At 39.3% G+C, this 19917-nt stretch overlaps 2 long non-coding RNA genes across 8 annotated transcripts in view; one reads left to right on the plus strand and one right to left on the minus strand.

Moving 5' to 3' along the window:
* LOC110213368 (uncharacterized) overlaps positions 1 to 19917 on the minus strand; it is a 119285-nt gene that overhangs the window by 68712 nt on the left and 30656 nt on the right. The gene's annotated exons all lie outside the window — the stretch shown is intronic.
* The window catches only part of LOC110213371 (uncharacterized), a 36983-nt gene continuing 20964 nt past the window's right edge, over positions 3899 to 19917 (plus strand). Inside the window, exons 1-3 of one of the 2 annotated variants that reach the window (XR_013487808.1) lie at positions 3899 to 4219; positions 6979 to 7063; positions 7539 to 7759. This is a non-coding gene — a long non-coding RNA (uncharacterized LOC110213371). The remainder of the gene's footprint in view (positions 4220 to 6978; positions 7064 to 7538; positions 7760 to 19917) is intronic. The other variant, XR_002325981.2, reaches the window with a different exon arrangement.

Below are 19917 nucleotides of genomic sequence, written 5' to 3' on the forward strand. Positions count from 1 at the left end.
TTGATTATTAAAAAAAATCAATTATTAAGGTGACTGGAAAAATATGCAATGTTGTACTACAGAAGTCTACATACATAAAATGTTAGGATCCTAGCAAAATAAAAGAATTAAATTATTTTTCCAATGAAAAATTAATTTCATTTTAGATCTTGCATAACTTTGGGGTTTTTTCTGGGGGGAGGAGGGGACTTTTTTGTATGCCCACTGATTAGCACAGTACCTGGCAAATAGCAGGCACTTAATCAATGCATGTTGCTTGACTGAATGGTTAACAAACTAAAAACACACATTTATAAATAAAAATATTTTAATAATTATAGTTATATATTCTGGTAACCCACACAATACTAGCCAAGTACCCTAATAATTTACTACAAGTATATAGGCCACTAAAAAGTAAAACCACTCTATTATCACAATATATAATAACCACTATTATTAGAAGAGTACTTGTGTTCATATATACTAATAAATAAAACACGATTCTGTGTAGAAATAAAGGTGTACAAGTACATATTTCTAATTTACACCTGTTGGAATATATATCTACTTATCACTAAAACCAAACAAAGTTTCACTGTTAGCTAGAAATCACATTAAAGAAGTCATTAAAATCTGGTTATTTTTATTATCATTATCAATTAACACCCATTCATATATAAAGCTCAAAACGATGTATTTGTTACATCTGGAATTCATGAAATTATCACCTTTTTCACATGAAGGATTTTCTAAACACAAAATAAATTTAAAATAACGGCACTTCATATATTTAATACTTAAATTTGACCAGTATGATTAGATCGAACATTTCCTACCTTCTGAAAATTCTCATAACAGCTTTAAAGAAAATGAAAAGTAAAAAAACAAAACAAAACAAAATTATGACCCACATCCGATTCTAGTAAGTGATCATTTAATACTTTCATTCCCTAAAAATTTTTTGAAGGTCATCCCTCCTTTAATGATATATTCTTGAAACTCTCCAACTTAGAAATGAAAAACATACAAGATTCTGTTTATAAGCAATACTATTTGTCTGATCACAAGACAGTTTCAATTTATCAATATGGGTGTCATAAAAAAGTATGTCTCTTTAAATATTTTATTTAAAAATTACTTGAATGTTTTCTAAGAACTTATCCTTTACCTAATGTGAGAATTTAAGAACAAAACGAAAATGTTCCATCATATGAATCAAAATATGAAGAAAATCTACTTAGGAAATACAAAAGAATTATCTGTACAACATCTACAGCCACCTGGTTTATCAGCGCTTACTTCTTTTCTTTGAAAACCACACCCACCTTTCTTTTATCATGCCTAACTGAAATGAGAATGACAGTTTCAGAAATAAATCGGAAAATAATCTACTTCTAATAGTATTTAAACAAACACAAGTTACTAAAAAATAAAATTACAAAAGAGAAAGGAACATTTCTAGGTAGTGAATTCACCACCAAAAGTATGAAATATGATGTACACATATACTTAATGTCTACCTCTTATGGGATATAAAGTATGAAGCAGCGTAAATTTATTGAAAATTAATGGCAGACTGACCAAACCTTGTGTTTAATGACATTTGTTATAAAATATCTTTATAAAAATTTTGTTTCCCACTCATGAAAACCTGTAGGAAAAGCTTTTCAGTTTAAAATTAGGTTAAAATACATGTGTACATATATATGTATGTGTGTGAATACATATACAAAAAATTTGTGTATTCATTCACACAAATAGGATGTTTTTCTCTCAAAGGAAAAAAAAGATCTAAATCAAAATAAAAGTAAATAAAGTCTAAATTTAACATAGGTAATTTTAAAAAAAATGCCCATTTGCTTCATTAACCAATGAAAACTAAGGTTTCAAAATACGAAAGTCTTAAATGTGTTGCCTTAGATCACTATTTTGTAAAGTCATAGTCTCTACTGTTTTACTTTAAAATCACAAACTTTAGATAACTGGAAAATCTTTTTAAAAACGATTTTAAACTTTAACACCATTTTTCGCTGGTCACCTTCCATTAATTAGTTATTTCCAAGTTACAGGAGTTCTAAGTAAAATTTACAGGTTCTGAGCATTAATTAGCCCAGGGACCAGGGGAAATCGAAAATACCACCATCCAGTTCAACCTTCAAACTCCCAAACCGCTTCTTGCCAGCCAATCGGGGGGCAAGAGACAGATCTACCCTCCAGTCCCGTACTTTTTTAGGTCCAATACTACACAAAATTTGAAAATCATCAGGCCACTTTTCCCCTTCGTTTCTTCTTTTGAAAAGGCCAATTAGCGAAGCCGGTCCGGTCCATCCCGGAGGCAACCCCCCCCCCCCGCGAACTTAATCCGTGCAGTAATTCCGGAATAAACCCAATGTTTAGTCCAATCCCCAGTTAACAGTGCGTGAATTGTGTTCGCCGTGCATCGTTATTCCCCTGGTGAACAACCCAATAACTGAAGCAAAAACCATCTTCCCAGGGCGAGCGCCCCACATGCCAAGTACACGACAGAGAGGGGTTAATCGGGCGATTTGGAGGAAAGGCGGGGGGCAAGATCTAGAATACGTATCTTCCTTCACTGAAAGAATTTTACAAGGTACATTACGCATAAAGCACTACATAAATGAAGTTAAAGCAATCACCACGGTCATTCGTGAGCTGTTGAGCAAAAAGGTCCTGACAATCAACAGAGAACAACCTACAACGACTAAGCCAACGACAAGGAACACTTCCTTACCCCACGGAGACAAGCGCGCTCTCTAAAGGAGATGGAGGTGGATAAATCATCCAGCAAATCCAAGGGGAGACTTTTCGGGGGGAAACGCTTGGCAAATCGCCTTTTCTGACTGCGACGTGTCTGAGAAACAGAAGTAAACTAGGTCCACGGGGAAAGGAGGGAGCCGCACCTCCGAAGCCTCACCCCCACCATGATAACAAAACCAAACCCGACAAACCGCAGGAGAAAACAAGAGGCCAGAGCAGGGGTGCCACCTCCGAACCCCCGCCCCCCACCAGAGGAGAAATTAGGCGCCGTTACAAGTCCCCTCCCTGCCAGCAACCCGAACGGGGTCGGGGGGCAGCGGCTGCGGGGCGTCCAGCCCTCCCTTCGGGACGTCCGGAGCCAGGCTCGCAAGGAAAACCAATTGTCCACCTGGGCAGCGGGCAGCCAGCTCTGCACACTGCCGAGTCTCCGGACACCGGTTGCTTAAGGCTCTTGAATTCTCCCCCCTCCCCAATTTCCCTGTCTCGAGGAAGAGTCCGTCAGAGGAGCAAGAGCAGGGCGCGGGGCACCCAGCGTCTGGGAATTCAGAAATGCGGGGTCGCGGCGAGTGCGCGGCGGGATAAGCGCAAGGGACAGCCCGCCAGCCGCTGTCAAGGAGCGCGGCGGCCGGGACCCGCCACCCCCAGCCCTGACTCCCCCTCCCCTCGGCTCTCGGGGAGGAGCAGGGATGACAGATCCCCGGGCGGCCTCGGCGCGACCGCCGCGGCTCAGCCGGGTCCCGCTCAAACTAAGCTCCCCTCCCCCACCTCCACTTCTCCCTCTCCCGCCACAACCCACCGGCCGCCGCCCAATCCCTCCCGCCCAGGTTAGCCCTGGTCCCCCGGCTGGGGGAATTTTCCTGTCCTGGGAGAGGGCGGATTCTGCGCCCTTTCCCCAGAGCCCCCTCCCCCTCTGCCGCCGCTGCCGCCTCCCTGGTGGCGTTCCGCCGTCTCCTCAGTTCCTTACCGATGGCGCTGGCCCCAAAGAAGCTCCCCGAACCGCCTCCATCTACAGGAAATTTTTTTGTATTTTTTTGTGATTTTTCGGCAGGTTCTCCATAGGGTTCTCCACCCAGGCCAGAGTGACCAGTCTCTCCCGCTGAATTGATGCGATCAGGCATCACTCGAAAATGGCGCCGAAAGCGCAGGGGCTCCTCATTCAAATTCGTTAGAGCCAACCCCGCCGCCCCAGGGCATGCCGGGAACGCGGGCGGCTACTACTGTCAATATCTCTCCCCTCATCCCTCCCCCTTCACTTTCCCAACAACTTTTGCGCATGCGCAAAACCCCACCCAACTCTCCACTCCCTCCCTCGAGTCTTTTACACATGCGCATCAAACTCTTCGCGCCCCGCGTCCCCCACTTCAACATCCTTTAGTTGCTGTGACGGCGCATGCGTCCTCCCTCACGCCTCTCAACCGCAGAGACCTAGCCAACTGCTACAGCAACGCAGCAACCGTCTGTAGGTAGTTTCCCGTTTAATGAACTGATCGAAGTAAACAAGTGTGGTTTAGGATAAACGTAAAAGAAAACGGTGGGCAACCGATCCTTTAGAAACACTCCGAATAAGAGAATGCTTGTAAGACTGTGTGAATTTACCCATGCGATAAGTGTGTTTCTGTCTGAGCACATCCGTCAGTCTCTGCGCTGCAGCCGGCTCAGACGCGTGCTACCCAAAGCCACAGTCCAAGCGGGTATTAGTGGCATCTCTACATAGATTTAGGGAGTTTGGAAGGAATGGTTTTTGAGGATCAACGGACTCCTTCCCTCCTCTAGGCTGCCTGTGTGTAGGGCACACTGTTCAAGAGAGACTTTGCTTGGACGAATCCCCTTCTCTTTAATTACTACTAATGACTACACCAATAAAAAAGTCTAAGTGTGCAGTCCTTGGTAAGCTGAATTATCAGCACTCAGAACAGAACTGAGATTTAGGCGTATGGTGGAGTATACAGGCCCACTTTTATTTTCCTAGTTTCTGTTCGTTACTTTTAAGTTATGTGGGTATCATGTTACAGTGGAAAGCTCACTGGCTCTGGGTCAGAGGACTTGGATGGCTCCAACACTTACTACCCCTGGGTAACCGTGGGCAGGTCGCTTTATCTCCCTAAGCCTCAGTTTCCACATCTGTCGATGAGAGACTTTGACCAGGTGGCTACTGAGAGCCCTTCCCGCTCTATAAATAACTACGATCCTATGATAAGGTCATCCAGCTTTTTTTAAAAAAAGTCCTTAGGTCTTTCTGGCCAGTTATTTGCCAAGTAAAGCGATCCCTTTTCACTTGTGCATTCCCTTGTGTTTGCTAAATGATAGATGTTGCGCTGGAAGGACTGTCAGAGGCCACCTAGTTCAACTTCCTCGATTTTTATTTGGTTATTTTTTCTGTGTCTGTCTCCTTCCTGAGATTTTAAAGTAGCTTCTGACCTAAGCTTAATATTACACATTTCTTTCCCACACTATGCTGTTTCTGATGAGGGCACACCATCCTTCTTGTTACTACTCTATAAGGTCAGTCGACTCTTCAACTCTTCCCTTTCCCTCTCCCCCTCTGTCCAATTAGTTTTGAGTCTTGATTCTGTGTCCACATCTCACATGCATCCCCTCCTCTCTACTTCACATCCCCCACCTCACTTCAGGTTCTCATCACCTTTCTATGCATTATTGCCATGTCCTCCTAATTCTCTAGGTTCTGTTTCCAGTCTATCCCCCTCTCCAAATCTATGCTTTGCTAAACAAATATGTTTTATGATAGAGGTTTAAACATATTCCCCTGTTCAAAAATCTCAAATGTTTCCTTATTTCTTCAAGGATATACCAATTCCTCAACCTTGTATTAAAACCTCCATAATTGCTCTCATCTATCTTTCTGGACTTATTTTACATTATACCCCTTTACAAGTTCTACATGTTGGCTAGCTGACTTACTAGTTACTTCCAGAACTTGACATGGCATCTTCTACCAACCTGCCTTTGCACAATTTTTCTCCAGGCTTGAAGGTATTTCTTCCTCACCTTGGTCTCTTACAATCCCCAGATTCATTCATGTTCACCTGCCACCTCCAAAGAGAAGCCTTTTCTCATTCTCACCAGTCATTAGTACAGGCTTCTTTCTGAAATTACTTTGTGGACAGCCAATACACATTTTTAAAGTGCCTGCTATGCACCAGGCACTGTGCTTTAGTACTGAGGATACAAAAAACAAAAAAAGAAATAAAGTCATAGCCTTCAAGAACTGAACAATGTAGTGGGTTTTGTATTTATTTAGCTGTGTAGTTATACACTCAGGTAGAATATTAAGTTTCTTGAGGGAAGCAACTGTCTTTGAGGGTGCCCCTCAAATAGGAAGCACTTAAATGTTTACTGAATTGAATTTTTATTTTATTCACCAGCTTCCATTAAAATACTACCTCTCCCTGTGCTAGATTCTTGAAGACTTTCTAATGGAACACATACTTTGGAGAAGGTCCTATCAAGCTGGGAAAGGCTCTGGTCCTGGCTCTGTGAAGGAGATATTGTACCTGTTCAAAGATGAGCATAGCTAAGTTTATAGAGTCATCAGGATGATGAATTCTTTGGTCACAATAACTCTTAATAGAGTAGGAGTTCTTAATCTTTTCTGTGTCATGGATCCTGTTCATAATCTGATGAAGCCTGTAGACCTCTTTTCAGAATATTCTAAATTAACTGAAGAAAATGCCCAATTTCAGTTAGAGGTTAGTGAAAATAAAGATTAACTTTTTTTTTTTCTGTCCAAGTTAAGGGGACTTGATGAAATCTATCCATTGACGTAGGGGGCCTATGGAATCCCTGTAGTAGAGTGTGTACCCACAGAAAAGAAATTCTGGATCCTTTGGAATACTGAAGTATCTTTCACAGTGATACCAGGATGTTCTGAAAACTGCTAAATTCATTACCAGTAAGTTATTAGTATGCCAACTTGTAAGACAGATGCTTAGGTCAATAAGCTCTCTAAAAAGACATCAATTTTTAAAATTATTTGCCAAAGGTGGGTTTTATTTTACTACCTATATCAGAGTATCTTTGCCAAGAAAATCCCAAATGGAGTCACAAAGAGTCAGAAACAACTGAACAACAACAATATATCAGAGTACATCATATTGTTTATACTTTATAAAGTAGTAAAAATCCTAAGGAGGGCTAGTATATTTTTGGTACTTATTTGTAAAACTAGGGCTTAATTACTGAATTTCATACTCTTAACAGTGTCAGCAAAGAACCTTTGACCTGGTGACTTTCAGATCTGTTCTGTGATACAGTTTGAGTGTTGGCTGACTCGATTTATTTGAAGGTATGTGCAGTGTAAAGTGCAGAAGTAAAGAAATATGTGTTGGGTGCTTTTTTCACAAATTTAATTAGGATGAATACCTTAACTTTATTTTATTTCCCAGACTGCTGTTCATGGCCAAAACTAACTGATGCTATGAAACTATGGAAGGAAAAAAAGGGAAATTTTTTTAAACAGTTAATAGTATGGCTCCTCTACTGACAAAAAAAAAATTAAAAAGATTGCCTCCTGAAGGTTAAGAATTTGAAAATCTGACCATTGTGGGGTGGAGATTACTGAATCAGGAGCACTTCAACATATATATTGGTTTCGGGCAATTAAATTCATTGCTGAAAATGTAGCAAGAATTAGAGGAAATTTTGGTAACCTAACAGAAGTAAGTACTTTCTTAAAACTGTAATTTAGGCAGGTTAGTGGTTCTACTGCTTCTGGTTTTTAATTCCCATTTCTCTGAATATCCGTTTTTCATTTTGTTTAGGAGAAGATCACTGGGTCATGATTTGATAACCTGATATTTCACTGGGTGAGTAAAACACAGTTCTGATCCCTCCTCCACTGTCTGTTGGAATCAGAATTACATGATGTCCAAGTCCTGAGAGACCTCAGAGGTCAACTAGGCCAATGTGAGAACCTGAAGCCTGGATCCCCTTTACTAGAAGAGGTCACTTGTCATCTCTTTGAAGACTCTTCGGTTAGAAGGTACTTATCTCCCAAAGGAGCCCTTTTCACCACTGGATAGTGCTAATTATTAGGAAGTATTCCCTTATGTCCAGCCTAAAACTACTTCTCTAAAACTACCACCCACTGCAAAAGAATAAGTCTAATCCCTTTTCCAGATGACAGCCTTTCAAACAGTTCAAGTTTTTTTTTGTCTTGAACATATCTATCCCTAAGTCTGGTGTTCTCAAAGTTAAGCATTCCCAATTTTTCTAACCAAAATCATTTAGTATTCTTTCAGGACTCCTTACCACCCTGCTTACCTCCCTCTGATGCCTTCCAGTTTGTTAATGCCCTTTCAGAAAGATGTGCTCTCCACTGCCTAATGGAAAGCATTTTTAAAACTCTCTGCTACCCAGGTACCAAGAGGAAGAGATGGACCAAGTTTTGTGAATAAGTAACTAAATACCAAGGTTGAGGGACTATTAATATACATTTAGAAGTCTCTAAACCTGGCCTCATGACCTAATATTTAAAGAGACAACACGTGAGTCTGAAAAATCTGCCTAGAGTCTAACATTTTCCTATATACTTTTGCTTTTGTTAAAGCTAAAAGGAAACTTGAACATTACAGAATCCACTACCCTTATTTTATAGTTGAAGAAAATAAGGCAGAGAGGAAAAATGTCTAAGGTGTTTATGGGTTTTTGTTCATTCCTATCCTGTATGTCCTATTAGCCTCCCACTTACTAGCTGTGTGACCCTGGCTGGGCAAGTGATTTGACTCAGTTTCCTCAACTGCAAAATTAGGATAATAATAGAACCTAGCTTATAGAGAAAGGTAAATCAGTGTAGTGTGTAGGACCAGGATTTGCTTAGTTCTACTTGATTCCATGTCAGTTTCTGTCAGACTTAGAGAAACCTTGAGGATTTCCTTTGAAGTGGTATATTTGCACTACTAGTCCTAAAGGGTTTAAATAATCGTATTTTGCTAATGGGAGTTATGTTTTTTGTAGAATACCACTTTGTCACAATGAAAAAAAAAATCCAAATCTTATGAATCTTATGATAATAGTTTATATTTATACTGTATATGTTAAAAGAAATAACATTTTGCTGGTTTAAATCAATTTGTGTGTGTGTGTGTGTGTGAGCGCACACTGGGTCTCCCTACCTTACCTAGGCTTGAAGTACAGGCGCCACTCACAGGCCTGACCTCAGTGCAGATTGGTACAAAGCTCTGATCTGCTCCATTTCTAACCTGGGCCAGCTTCTCCCTCCTTAGGCATTCTGGTGAGCCCCTACTTCTAGGGGCTCATCCTACTGGTGGTAGATTTAGACAGAGCTTTATTTCTACTGCAGCTCATAACTCCTGAGACCTACCAGCCTCACCCTTCCCAGTAGCAAAGGCTATAGAAATATTTTAATGCCTAACACTGGTTTAAATCCAATTAACAAATATTTTTTTATCTGCTATGTTCAAGACACCTAAATGGGTCCTGCTTAATATGGAATTTCTGTACTTATTTACTCTGGTCTTCTAGCCTATTACTGACCCATATTGTATAATAATTGATTTCTAAACTATTCTTTTTTTAAAAAATAAATATTATGAGTAGTGAAGTGGAAGGACTGTCCACTGTATTTTCAAATAACTAAATTAACTGTCACACATCCTTAGCTATACCCTTTTTTCCGTAATTTTTGTTTTTAATGTACAGAATATGGCCTCAGACACTTAATAGCTGTGTGACCCTGGGCAAGTTGCTTAACCTGTTTGCCTCAGTTTCCTCAACTGTAAAATGTGGACAATAATAGTACCTACCTTGAATAGTTGTTGTGAAAATCAAATGAGATAATAGGTCTAGACTTAGTATAGTGTCTTGCACATAGTAGGAACTTCCATAAATGCTATTTCCCTTCCCTTTCCTCACAAAAAATTAAAATTATTCATTCTATAATGAAGCTGCTCCTCATTCTATCTAAATAACTATGACGTGCTACCTAAGTATTGTTGCAAATGCTTGATTTAACTGTGAAGTTAAAAATATATTGTTTTTTCAATACTTATGAATTTTCAAGAATTATTCATAGTGGTCAATAACTGTTCAGTTTGACATAGTATACACATAATCTGCTAGTGGAAATGTATCTAAACAGAATACTGTTCAAACCTGTGAATATGGCAATCCCCCCCCCCCCAACAAATGCACCACATTTAAGCATTATTTATATGATTTATGATTTTTAGGCCATTGTTATGGCCTAATAGGAATCCTCAAAAATAGCTAATAGGAACCCTCAATATTAAATTTCTCTCTCTCTTCTAGTACATTGGACCACCAAAGATGTGGTTAGCAGAAATCCTTGGACCTCTTAGTCCTTCCTTAACTTCCTGGGGCAAAAATCTCCTAGGAGCTGGATTTGAACTGAGGTCCTCCTGACTCCAGGGCCACCGCTCCATCCACTGCACCACCTAGCTGCCCCCTTATGTACTACTTTAAAAAAAAAACCCTGCACCTTCAATCTCTCCTTTTCCAATTGGTCTCTACCAAAAAACATGCTCAGGTCTTCCCTTGTGAGAACAAATACTGTCCTCTGAACTACACACTCCATCTTATTTCCTTTGTTTTCTTGTTGAACTAGAATGTAATATCATACATTCATCGCCTGCCATTCTTCATCATTTAATTATTCTTCAACTCCTCATAATCTGGTTTCTTCCCCAATACTAAACTATCAGGAATGACTGCCTAATTGCTAAACCTAATGGTCTTTTCCCAGGTCTAATCTTCTCAATCCTCTGACACTGCTGAACAGGCAATGGGATTAAGGGACTGGAGCAAGGTCACACAGCTAGTAAGTGTTATATGTCTGAGGCTGGATTTGAACTGAGGTCCTCCTGACTCCAGGGTCAGTACTCTATCCACTGCACCACCTAGCTGCCCCACACTTGACAATTCTTTATATGCTTCTATGACACAGAACTTTGATTTAACTTCTGTTTTTCCTTTTGTCCCTTAGATACAGAATTAATTCTGAGATATTGTGAGCAACTCTCTTCTCTCTCTGTATATGCATTAGTGGTATCATTTGCTTCAATGTCTTCAAGTTATCACCCTTATTGACCTGTAATTCCAGTTTTATGCTTGTCTTTAGTTCCAGCCCCATATTTTAAATGAACAAATAGCAATGTGAGCTAAGCACTTTATGTATTTTTTCTTATTTTTATGAAAACCAAATTAGATCCTATTGATTATCCCCACTTCATAAAAAGATGAATCAAAGGCTCAGTGAGTCTCTGAGGCAGGATGCGAACCTAGGCCTTCCTAACTTCATTCTAGTGCTAAAGAACTCATTCTCTTTTCCCCAGGACCTCCCCTCTTTGTAATTTCCCCATTAAGGTCAAGAGCTCTACCATCCTGCTTTTCACCTTGGCTTGCAACACAGGCATATACCCTTGATTCCTCACTCTCGTACCCAAAATTCAATCAGTTGACAATGCCTGTTGATTTTATCTTTGTCATATCTTTTCATATGCCTCCTTCTCTACTCTGATATGCCACTAGACTCTTATCACCTCATACTGAAGGCAACAACTTTCTGGCTGATATCTCTGCTTGATCTCCCTACTCCAATCCATCCTCCCCTCAGCAGTCAAATTCATCTTCCTAAAGGTTTGACTATGTCATCTTCCTATTCAATAAACTCCAGTGGCTTCCTATCATCACCTCTAGGATCAAATATAAAATTATCTGGTTTGATTTTTAGAGCCCTTCATAACTTAGCCCCCAGCTGCCTTTCCCTCCGCATATTTTAGGATGCAGTAACACTGGCCTCCTAGATGATCATTTCATAAGATACTCCCTCTCTACACTGAGAATTGTCACTGGTTGTCCTCCATGCCTACAATTCTCTCTTTTTATTTCACCCTCTCCCTCCCCAGTTCCTTGGTTTCTTTCAAGCCTAAGCTAAAAATCCCCTCTTCTGTAAGAAGCCTTGCCAAAGCCCCTCTTGATTCTAGTGCTTTTCCCCAAAGATCATTTACAAATTATCCTGTATACATCTTTTGTATAGTTGTCTGCATATTGTCTATCCCATTAGACTATGAGTTCCTTGAAATCAGGGAATGTTTCTGCCTTTTGTTGTATCTCCAGGGCTTAGCATAAAAATGCCTGTCATGTGGTAGGTACCTGCTGGTCGGCTGGTTGACTAACTCAACCTACTGTGCCACCCACCTATATCTAGATAAGGGCTGAAGGTGTGATATGTTCTTTTGCCATGCTATTTTCCTATTTCTAGCAACTTGGATGTAAATTTAGTCCTATTACGATCTCAGATTCTAACTTTCCAAAAATATAACTCATTATCTTCTCCTTGCCAACAATTCTTTCTGACTTCCCAGTTTCTATGAATAGGGCCATTATTTTTCTAGTAACCTAGGTCTCAAATCTTTCCTTTGATAATTTTCAATCATTCCTGCCCCGTTTAATTTCGAAGTCCTAAGCTGATTTTGCCTCTATAATATCTCTAGTATCTGTCTCCCCTTTTCCTTCTCTACCATGGCCTCCAACCCCCAATGGAAGATGAGGGTTTTCCATTTCCAGTTTATTCTCCTTTGAATTCATCCTAAATGCTGCTGCCAGATTAATCTTCCTAATGCACAGCTCTGCTCACAGCATTCCATTCCTCAAAAACCTTCCTATTACTTAGCAAATAAATACAACAAAACAAACGTGTTAGTGTGTAGAGAAAAAATGTGTCAGGCACTTGGGAAGATTTAACTAAGACAAATTCCTACCCTTAAGGAAGGGACTTAGTGTGCTTTCTGGCCTCTGCCTTGGCTCACACAAATTCTCTAGGTCTGGACAAAGGGTCTACCTCCCTAAATAATCTTTACTTACTGGTTCTAATTTTATTCTCTGGAGCTACCTACAGAAGACATTATTATTCTTCCAAATCACAATCCCTCAAATATTTGAAGTCAATTATTGTGTTTCTCCACTACTACCTTCTTCTCTCTCATTCATTCACTTTTTAAAAATAGAAATGACTACTGTTAGAGATATTTGGGGAGATTTAAAGTTTGGGTAAGATTCTCCCTCCTGCAGCTTAAAGAAGGATATGATAAAAATGTAAATAACTATAATATAATGTTACATTGGGCAAGCCTGGAGTCAGGAAGACTCATCTTCATGAGTTCAAATCTGGCCTTGGGACATTTACTAGCTGTGTGACCCTAGGCAAATCACTTTACCCTGCCTGCCTCAGTTTACTCATCTGTAAAATAAGCTAGAAAAGGAAATGAAAAACCACCCCAATATCTTTGCTAAGAACACCTCAAATGGGGTCGCAGAAAGTCCTATGCAACTGAAAAATGAATGAACAACAATAGAAAATGTTGCATACATACATTCGTGAGTTATTAAACAAAAAAAACTAATGTGAAGTCAGATGAGAAGACTAGGGAGGGAATGGCTTTGGAGTCTGATTTAAAAGGATGGTTAAGATACTAAATAGGTAGGTAAAGTTGAAGATAGGAGGACTTTTCGAAGAGTAGGAATTAATTGCATGATCCTGAAGGCCTAGAGTCAGGAAAGGGTATAGTGAATTTTTTTGAGGGGGGAGGTGGAGGGTAGAGAGTAATTCACTTTGAATGGCAGGTAGAGTTTGTGGAGGGTTAATATGAAATAAGGTTGGAAAGGGAGGGTAGTACCTTGAAAATAGCTAAAGGAATTTGGACTTCATTCAATGGCAGTAGCCATGGAAAATTTTTTCAGCAGAGGAGTAACATAACAAAAATATAAGAACTATTATTCTGGAAATAGTATGATGAAAGTTTGAAGTAGGCAGAGAGTGTATTGTGTCCAAGCCAGTGATAATAAAAGGACAACATTAAAATGGTGGCACAGAGAGGGAAAGGATGAATTTTTAAGAGACCTTAGAGATCATCCAATCCAGACCTGCACAACTTGTAAACTTCTGGCAGCAGATAGGTTGGACTAGACACAGGTCAATGATGGTTGGTTGCCTAGGGTCACATGACAAACAGGAGAGTTCTCCTTGGCAACCCTATATTCCCCCACCCCCCCACGGCCTGAAATCCTTTGTCAGGCTGGTCTTTTGTCTGCAAATCTAGTATTCTCACCACTATACCACCAGAAAATGAGATGGAGCTGGTAGGACTCTTAGTAACTGGATAGCACGGTGCCTGCCACATGGTAGGTATTTAATAAATGCTAGATGACTTACTGAGCAAAAGGGAAGAATCACAGATTACATGCTTAAAGTTGTGAATCAACAAATCTAGTATTTATCAAGTGTCTGATATGTCATAAGTACTGTGCTATGTTATAGGGGATACAGATATGAAAATGAAATAATCCCTGCTGCCTTCAAGGAGTTTACATTCTATTGGGTAGGATACAATATGCCCACTGTTAAGTAAATGCAGGATAAATACAAAATAATTTGAAGAACCAGGAAAAGCTTAGGTTTCCTTTCTCTCCTACAGTTATCAAATTCTAATTTTTATTAGTCATATGGATGTCATGTATAGTGTTTATGACCAAACTCTAGTTATAATAATGTGAAATCTTCTTATGAAAAGTTTATATTATAACCCATCACTCAAGACAGATCAATGACTGGTAACTATCTGAGCTAACTCTTCAGCTCCAGTGGCTTTAATTCCCCTAAATTGACTAGCTTATTCTTTCCATATTGATTACTATCCATATATAAATGTTGCTCCTTGGAACTAATTATACCCCCTTAATATTTTCTCAGAAGTAACTACGTTAAGTGGAAAGATGTCTGTTTTTTGTGTATACATCTTATTTCTGTCTTTAGATCATAAGTTCCTTCAAGTCTAGAGTGTCTCATTTCAGTCTATGCATCCTACATGTCTATCCTCTAGGCCTTTTTGTTCAGCAGGTGCTCAGTAAATGCTTGTTAAAATGTCTACTGATCTAACAAACTGTCTTTATTTAAAATTCAGCTACTGTGGAATACTTTGGGTACTACATCTTAAGTTGAAGAATCTTTGTGGTTCTTCAACTGCATAATGCTCTTGTTTCCCTCAATCTAATTTATTTTCTCTAGCTAATGTTAATCAGACAATTCTTATAAATCAAAATTTAATGTAAATAATTACAATTAAACAATTCTCCCTGGAACTTGATTCTTGAAAAACCTATAGATGGAGCATGGCCGTTTGTCTTATTTATTTATATTGATCTGAGCATAATACTGCTTAAAAGCTCAGGCTTATAATTCATATGGTAGAACTTCAGAAGACAGCTCAATAAGATATACTCAACTTTCTGTATGCACACAGATGACTCATTTGGTTTAGATTCTATTGGTTTTATGTGAATACTGAGGCATTAAAATGAGCCATACAAAGGGGAAAGTTTGAAAGTGGATCAGGAAATGTAATACTGCCAGTACTGTGCATGAGTCAAAACATTTTGTGTTTTTAACGTCTGGCATGTTCTTCCCCAAATTCTCCTAGTCTTATCTTCACCATTTTGCTAATCTCTCAGGTTCATAACCAAGGCTTCATCCTTAACTTTCACTATCATCTCACTGTCTAATCAGTTGTTCATTCTACCTCCTCCATTATTTCTTTCATTCTTCTCCTCTCCACTCATATATCACTATCAATTTAGTCCTCAACACCTCTCACCTGGGTTATTACCATAACCTTCAAATTGGCCTTTCTGCAACTTGTCTTTATCCTCTCCAGACTCCACCATCCATTCTACTGCCACACTGGTATTTCAAAAACACAGTTCTATGGCACATTTTTTGCTCAAGAAGTGTCAGTGGCTCCCTGTTACCTCCAAATGCAAACTCCTCTGTTGAGAATTTAAAATGCTTCACAATTTGGCTTTATCCCATTTTTCTGGGTTCATTATACGTTACTCCCCATCATATACTCAATAGTCCAGCCAAATAGGCCTACTTTCTGTTCCTCATGCACCTCGTTCTATTTCCTGCCTGTGTCTTTGCCCACGCCTTGGAAGGCTTTTCTTCTTTACCTCTGCCATTGGGAATCCATAGGTCCCTTCAAGGTTCAGTATAAGTGCAGCCTCCTTTCCTTTACTACATTTTTCTTGCGTCGTCCAGTTGTTAGGGCTCTTCCTTCCCTCCCTCTAAGAAATCACTTTCAATTTGTTTGTGAACACTATGTATCTGCTCAGTAGAATGTTAAGACTGAGAGCAGAGATTAATCATTTTGACACTTCCAGCCACAGTGCCTAGTATAGTGCCTGACACATACTAGGGGCTGGATAAATCCAAGATTAATGACCTCTAATTGCTTTAGGTTTTCTCCAAGCAACATAAATTTTCAAGCCCTCTCTATTCTGGGTGCCTTTTCTCTCCATGTGCTTTGGCATCCCAAACTCTTTTAAAATGTAGAACTCATAACTGAACTCGGTATTTCAATATCATTTTGCCAACTTAAGAGTAAAATGGGGATACTGCCTCCTAGTACCTTGCATATGCTACACCATTTCCTCTTGCACATCTCAAATTTGATGTCCCAAAAACATCTCAAACTTAATATGTTCATAACTATTCCTTCTCTTTCCCCTTAAACTCTCCCCTCTTTGAAATTTCCCTAGCAATGGGCATCACCATCCTCCCAGTCACCTAGGCATGCAACCTAGGTGTTAATCTTCAACTCATTCACACTTAGCTCCATATCTGATCTGTTGCCAAGCCTTGTGGCTTCTACCTTCACAATGTTTCTTGTATACTTCCCCTTTTCTCAATTCACATATTGTGGTACAATCCCTTATCACCTTATGCCTTGGATACTAAAATAACCTTCTGGCTGGTTTCCCTGCCCCAGTCTCTTCCCCATTCCAATTCATGTTCCATTTAGCTGCCAAAGCGATTCCCCTAAAGGGCACATTTGACCATGTTGTTTCTCTATTTGATAAAGTCCACTGGCTCCCTATTACCTCTGAGATCAACTATAAAATGCTGTTTGACTTTTACAGTCCTTCATAACCTCACCCCTTCCTACCTTTCAGTACACTACTTTTCTTATACTTTACTCCACACATATATATACTATACTCCACACATACTCCCCTCCAATAACCCTGACCTTTTTGCTGTTCCTAAATATAGCACTTTATTTTCTGATTCTCTGCCTTTTCACTGGTCGTCCCCCGGGCCTAGACTGCTTTTCTTCCTCACCTCTACTTTCTGGTTTCCCTAGCTTTTTTTAAAATTCATGTCAAAACCCACCTCTGAGAGAAGCCTTTCTTGCCCTCCTTAGGGGGCTATTGCCTATCCTCTGAATTCCCTTCCATTTATGTGTACATAAGTTGTTTTCATGTTGTCTGCCCTGTTAAAATTCGACCTTTGGGACTATTTTTTGGGTGCTCAGTAATTGCTTAATAAATGCTTGTTGACTGACATATTGTTACAATCACAGGATCTGAGATAGAAGGAATCTCAGAGAATATCTATCTAGTCCAATTAACTTCTGAACAAGAAGCCCTCTACAACATTCCGAAGAGATGATCATCCCAATTTTGCTTGATTATCACATCATTTGAAAGTGTGACCCATTTGACTTTTGGATAGTTAAAACTGTAAGGAAAAATGATCCCACATCAAGCTTAAATCTGCTTCTCTTTAACTTCCCCCCATGATTTCTAGTTTTGTCCTTTAGGCCCAAGTTTAACAAGTTTAATCCCTCTTCCATGTAAGAATTCTTCAAAGACTTGAAGGCAGCTTTAATGACCCCTCTAGAAAGATTATGTAACCATAATTCTTTCTCATATCGCGTAATATAGGCCCTTCATCCTTGTTTCCCTCATCTGCTTTCCTTTCTGTCTATCAATGTCCTTCCTAAAATGTGATACTTACTACTGAGTACAAAATTCCAGATATGACATATAGTAGGGGAGCCACGTGTGTTTAATTGCACTGTTTTGTCTATTACTTAGGTTGGCATTAACAAAAGATTACATTTGCTTTGTGGACAGGTTCCCCACACTGTTGGCACCCACTGAGCTTGCAATGACCCTAACATTCTTAGTTTAAAAATTTTAGAACATGAATTGTTTTCTCCAAATCTCCCACTCACAAATTTGCACATTAAAAAAAGAATGTTAAAATGCAAATTGTATGGATCTAAAAATCTCTATTTTTCAAGTTAATACCATTTTTAAAAGGAACTGTTAAAGATGTAGAAATGGATCTATTTTTACTGTTTACTCAAAGAAATTAGAGAAGTTACAATATAGTAAAATCCAAAGTCTACCTTGATTTTTAGAAAAATTTTTACAAGGAGCACTGAAGACTTCAAAAGTTTCTTAGTGGGGTTTTGGCTTGACAGTGTAGACACTATCAAGGAAGTATAAAGGATAAGGAGACAAAAGATTTCTGCTAACCATGTCCTTGTTTCTCTGAGTATCACCTACTAATTCTATGACCCGAGGCAAGTCACTTTGCTTTATATGTTTATCTGTTCATACTATAAAATCAAAATAATTACTTTGCATGAAGTTGACAGGAAAGTACTCTGAGGTGTTGGTGATGAACCCTAAGGAAAATGGAAAACACTGTATCAGAAGCCTCCCCCAGGAACTATGGCTGGTTTTCTACATCATTTCACCCTCATGTAATTCAATAGATCACTGTGTTTTTTGTTTTAACATCTGGAAGGGACCTTAAAGATTATCTGTCAGATTAGGCTAGGTTGTCTATTTAAAGCATAGTCTTGCCTTTTTTTATAATTACAAAATAGAACCAATCCTATAGCTAAATAAGCTGAATAAAATACAGCATACTTCCTCTTGGATGCAGAATACTCATGTATTTAGGCCAAATTACCCTTTTCAGGCTGCTCTTGAAGAAATAGTTCATTTAAAATAGTTGAGCAGTTTATAGCTCTAGAGGGAACACTTTTACTTACATCACTCCATTAAAGGATTAGACTTCTCATATTCTAAATTTAAATACTTAAATTTTTTGCAATTAACTTCATATTATAAAATGCTACCCTATAGTATTAATGTTAGTGATATGGTGATCTAACAGTAGCATGGGGAAAAGAATAGGGACTGAACTTGTGTTTTCATTGGGATAAGGAACTTATTTACACCTACTGCTAATTCTCACCTCTAGGGTCAAACAGAACAAGTCTGTTTCTCCTTTCCCATGGTAGTCCTTTAACGGTTTCAAATACAACTATCTACGTCCCTGTAAGTCTTCTGTTCTCTGAGATAAATATCCCTGATTTCTTCAACCAAGCCTTGTATGTCCCTGTGTCATCCTAGTTGATCTCTATATGAATGCCACCTTGTGTTAGCTATACCTTTTGGGACAGCTTAGTGGTGAAGTGGATAGAGTACTGGGCCTGGAATCAAGAAAACCTGAATTCAAACTAGTCACACACTTACTAGCTTTGTGGAACTGGCAAGCCACTTAACCTCTGTTTGCTTCAGAAAGAAAGGCTTCAAATAAAAGATGAGATTTTAGTTGGTACTTAAAGGAAGCCAGAGAAGTCAGCAGGCAGAGCAGAAGAGGGAGAGCATTTCAGAAAGAGAGGACAGCCAGAGACAATGTCTCAAAAATGAGCCATGAGGTGGAGTGTCTTGTTCATGGAACTGCCAGAGGCCAGTGTCACTGGATCAAAAAGTACATGAAGGGGAGTAAGGTGTAAGAAGACTAGAAAGATAAGAGGGGGCTAGGTTGTGAAGAGCTTTGAATGCCAAACAAATCATTTTTTATTTGATCCTGGAGGTAATAAGGAACTATTGGGTTTTACTGAATAGGGAGATGACATGATTGGATATGCACTTTAAGAAAATCACTTTGGTGGCTAAATGGAGAATAGAAATAGGGAGGGACTTGAGGCTGGCAGACCCCTATCAAGCAACTGTAGTAGTCCAGGTGTTAGCCCTGCACTAGGGTGGTAGAGTGTCAGCAGAAAGAACGGAGCATATTTGAGAGATATTGCAAAAGTGACATTAACAGGCCTTGGTAACAGATTGGATGCGGATGGTGAGAGCAGTGGGGAATCTAGAATGTCTTCCATGCCGTGAGCCTTAGAGACTAGGAAGATGGTGTTACCCTGTACAGTAATAGGAAAGGTAAAAGGAGAGGAGGGCTTCAGGGAAAAGCTAATGAGTTCTGTTTTGGACAAACTGAATTTAAAATGTCTACTG

Source organism: Phascolarctos cinereus, unplaced genomic scaffold (genome assembly GCF_003287225.1).
Source record: "Phascolarctos cinereus isolate Bilbo 61053 unplaced genomic scaffold, phaCin_HiC Scaffold_726;HRSCAF=1367, whole genome shotgun sequence".
Classification (NCBI taxonomy): Eukaryota; Metazoa; Chordata; class Mammalia; order Diprotodontia; family Phascolarctidae; genus Phascolarctos; species Phascolarctos cinereus.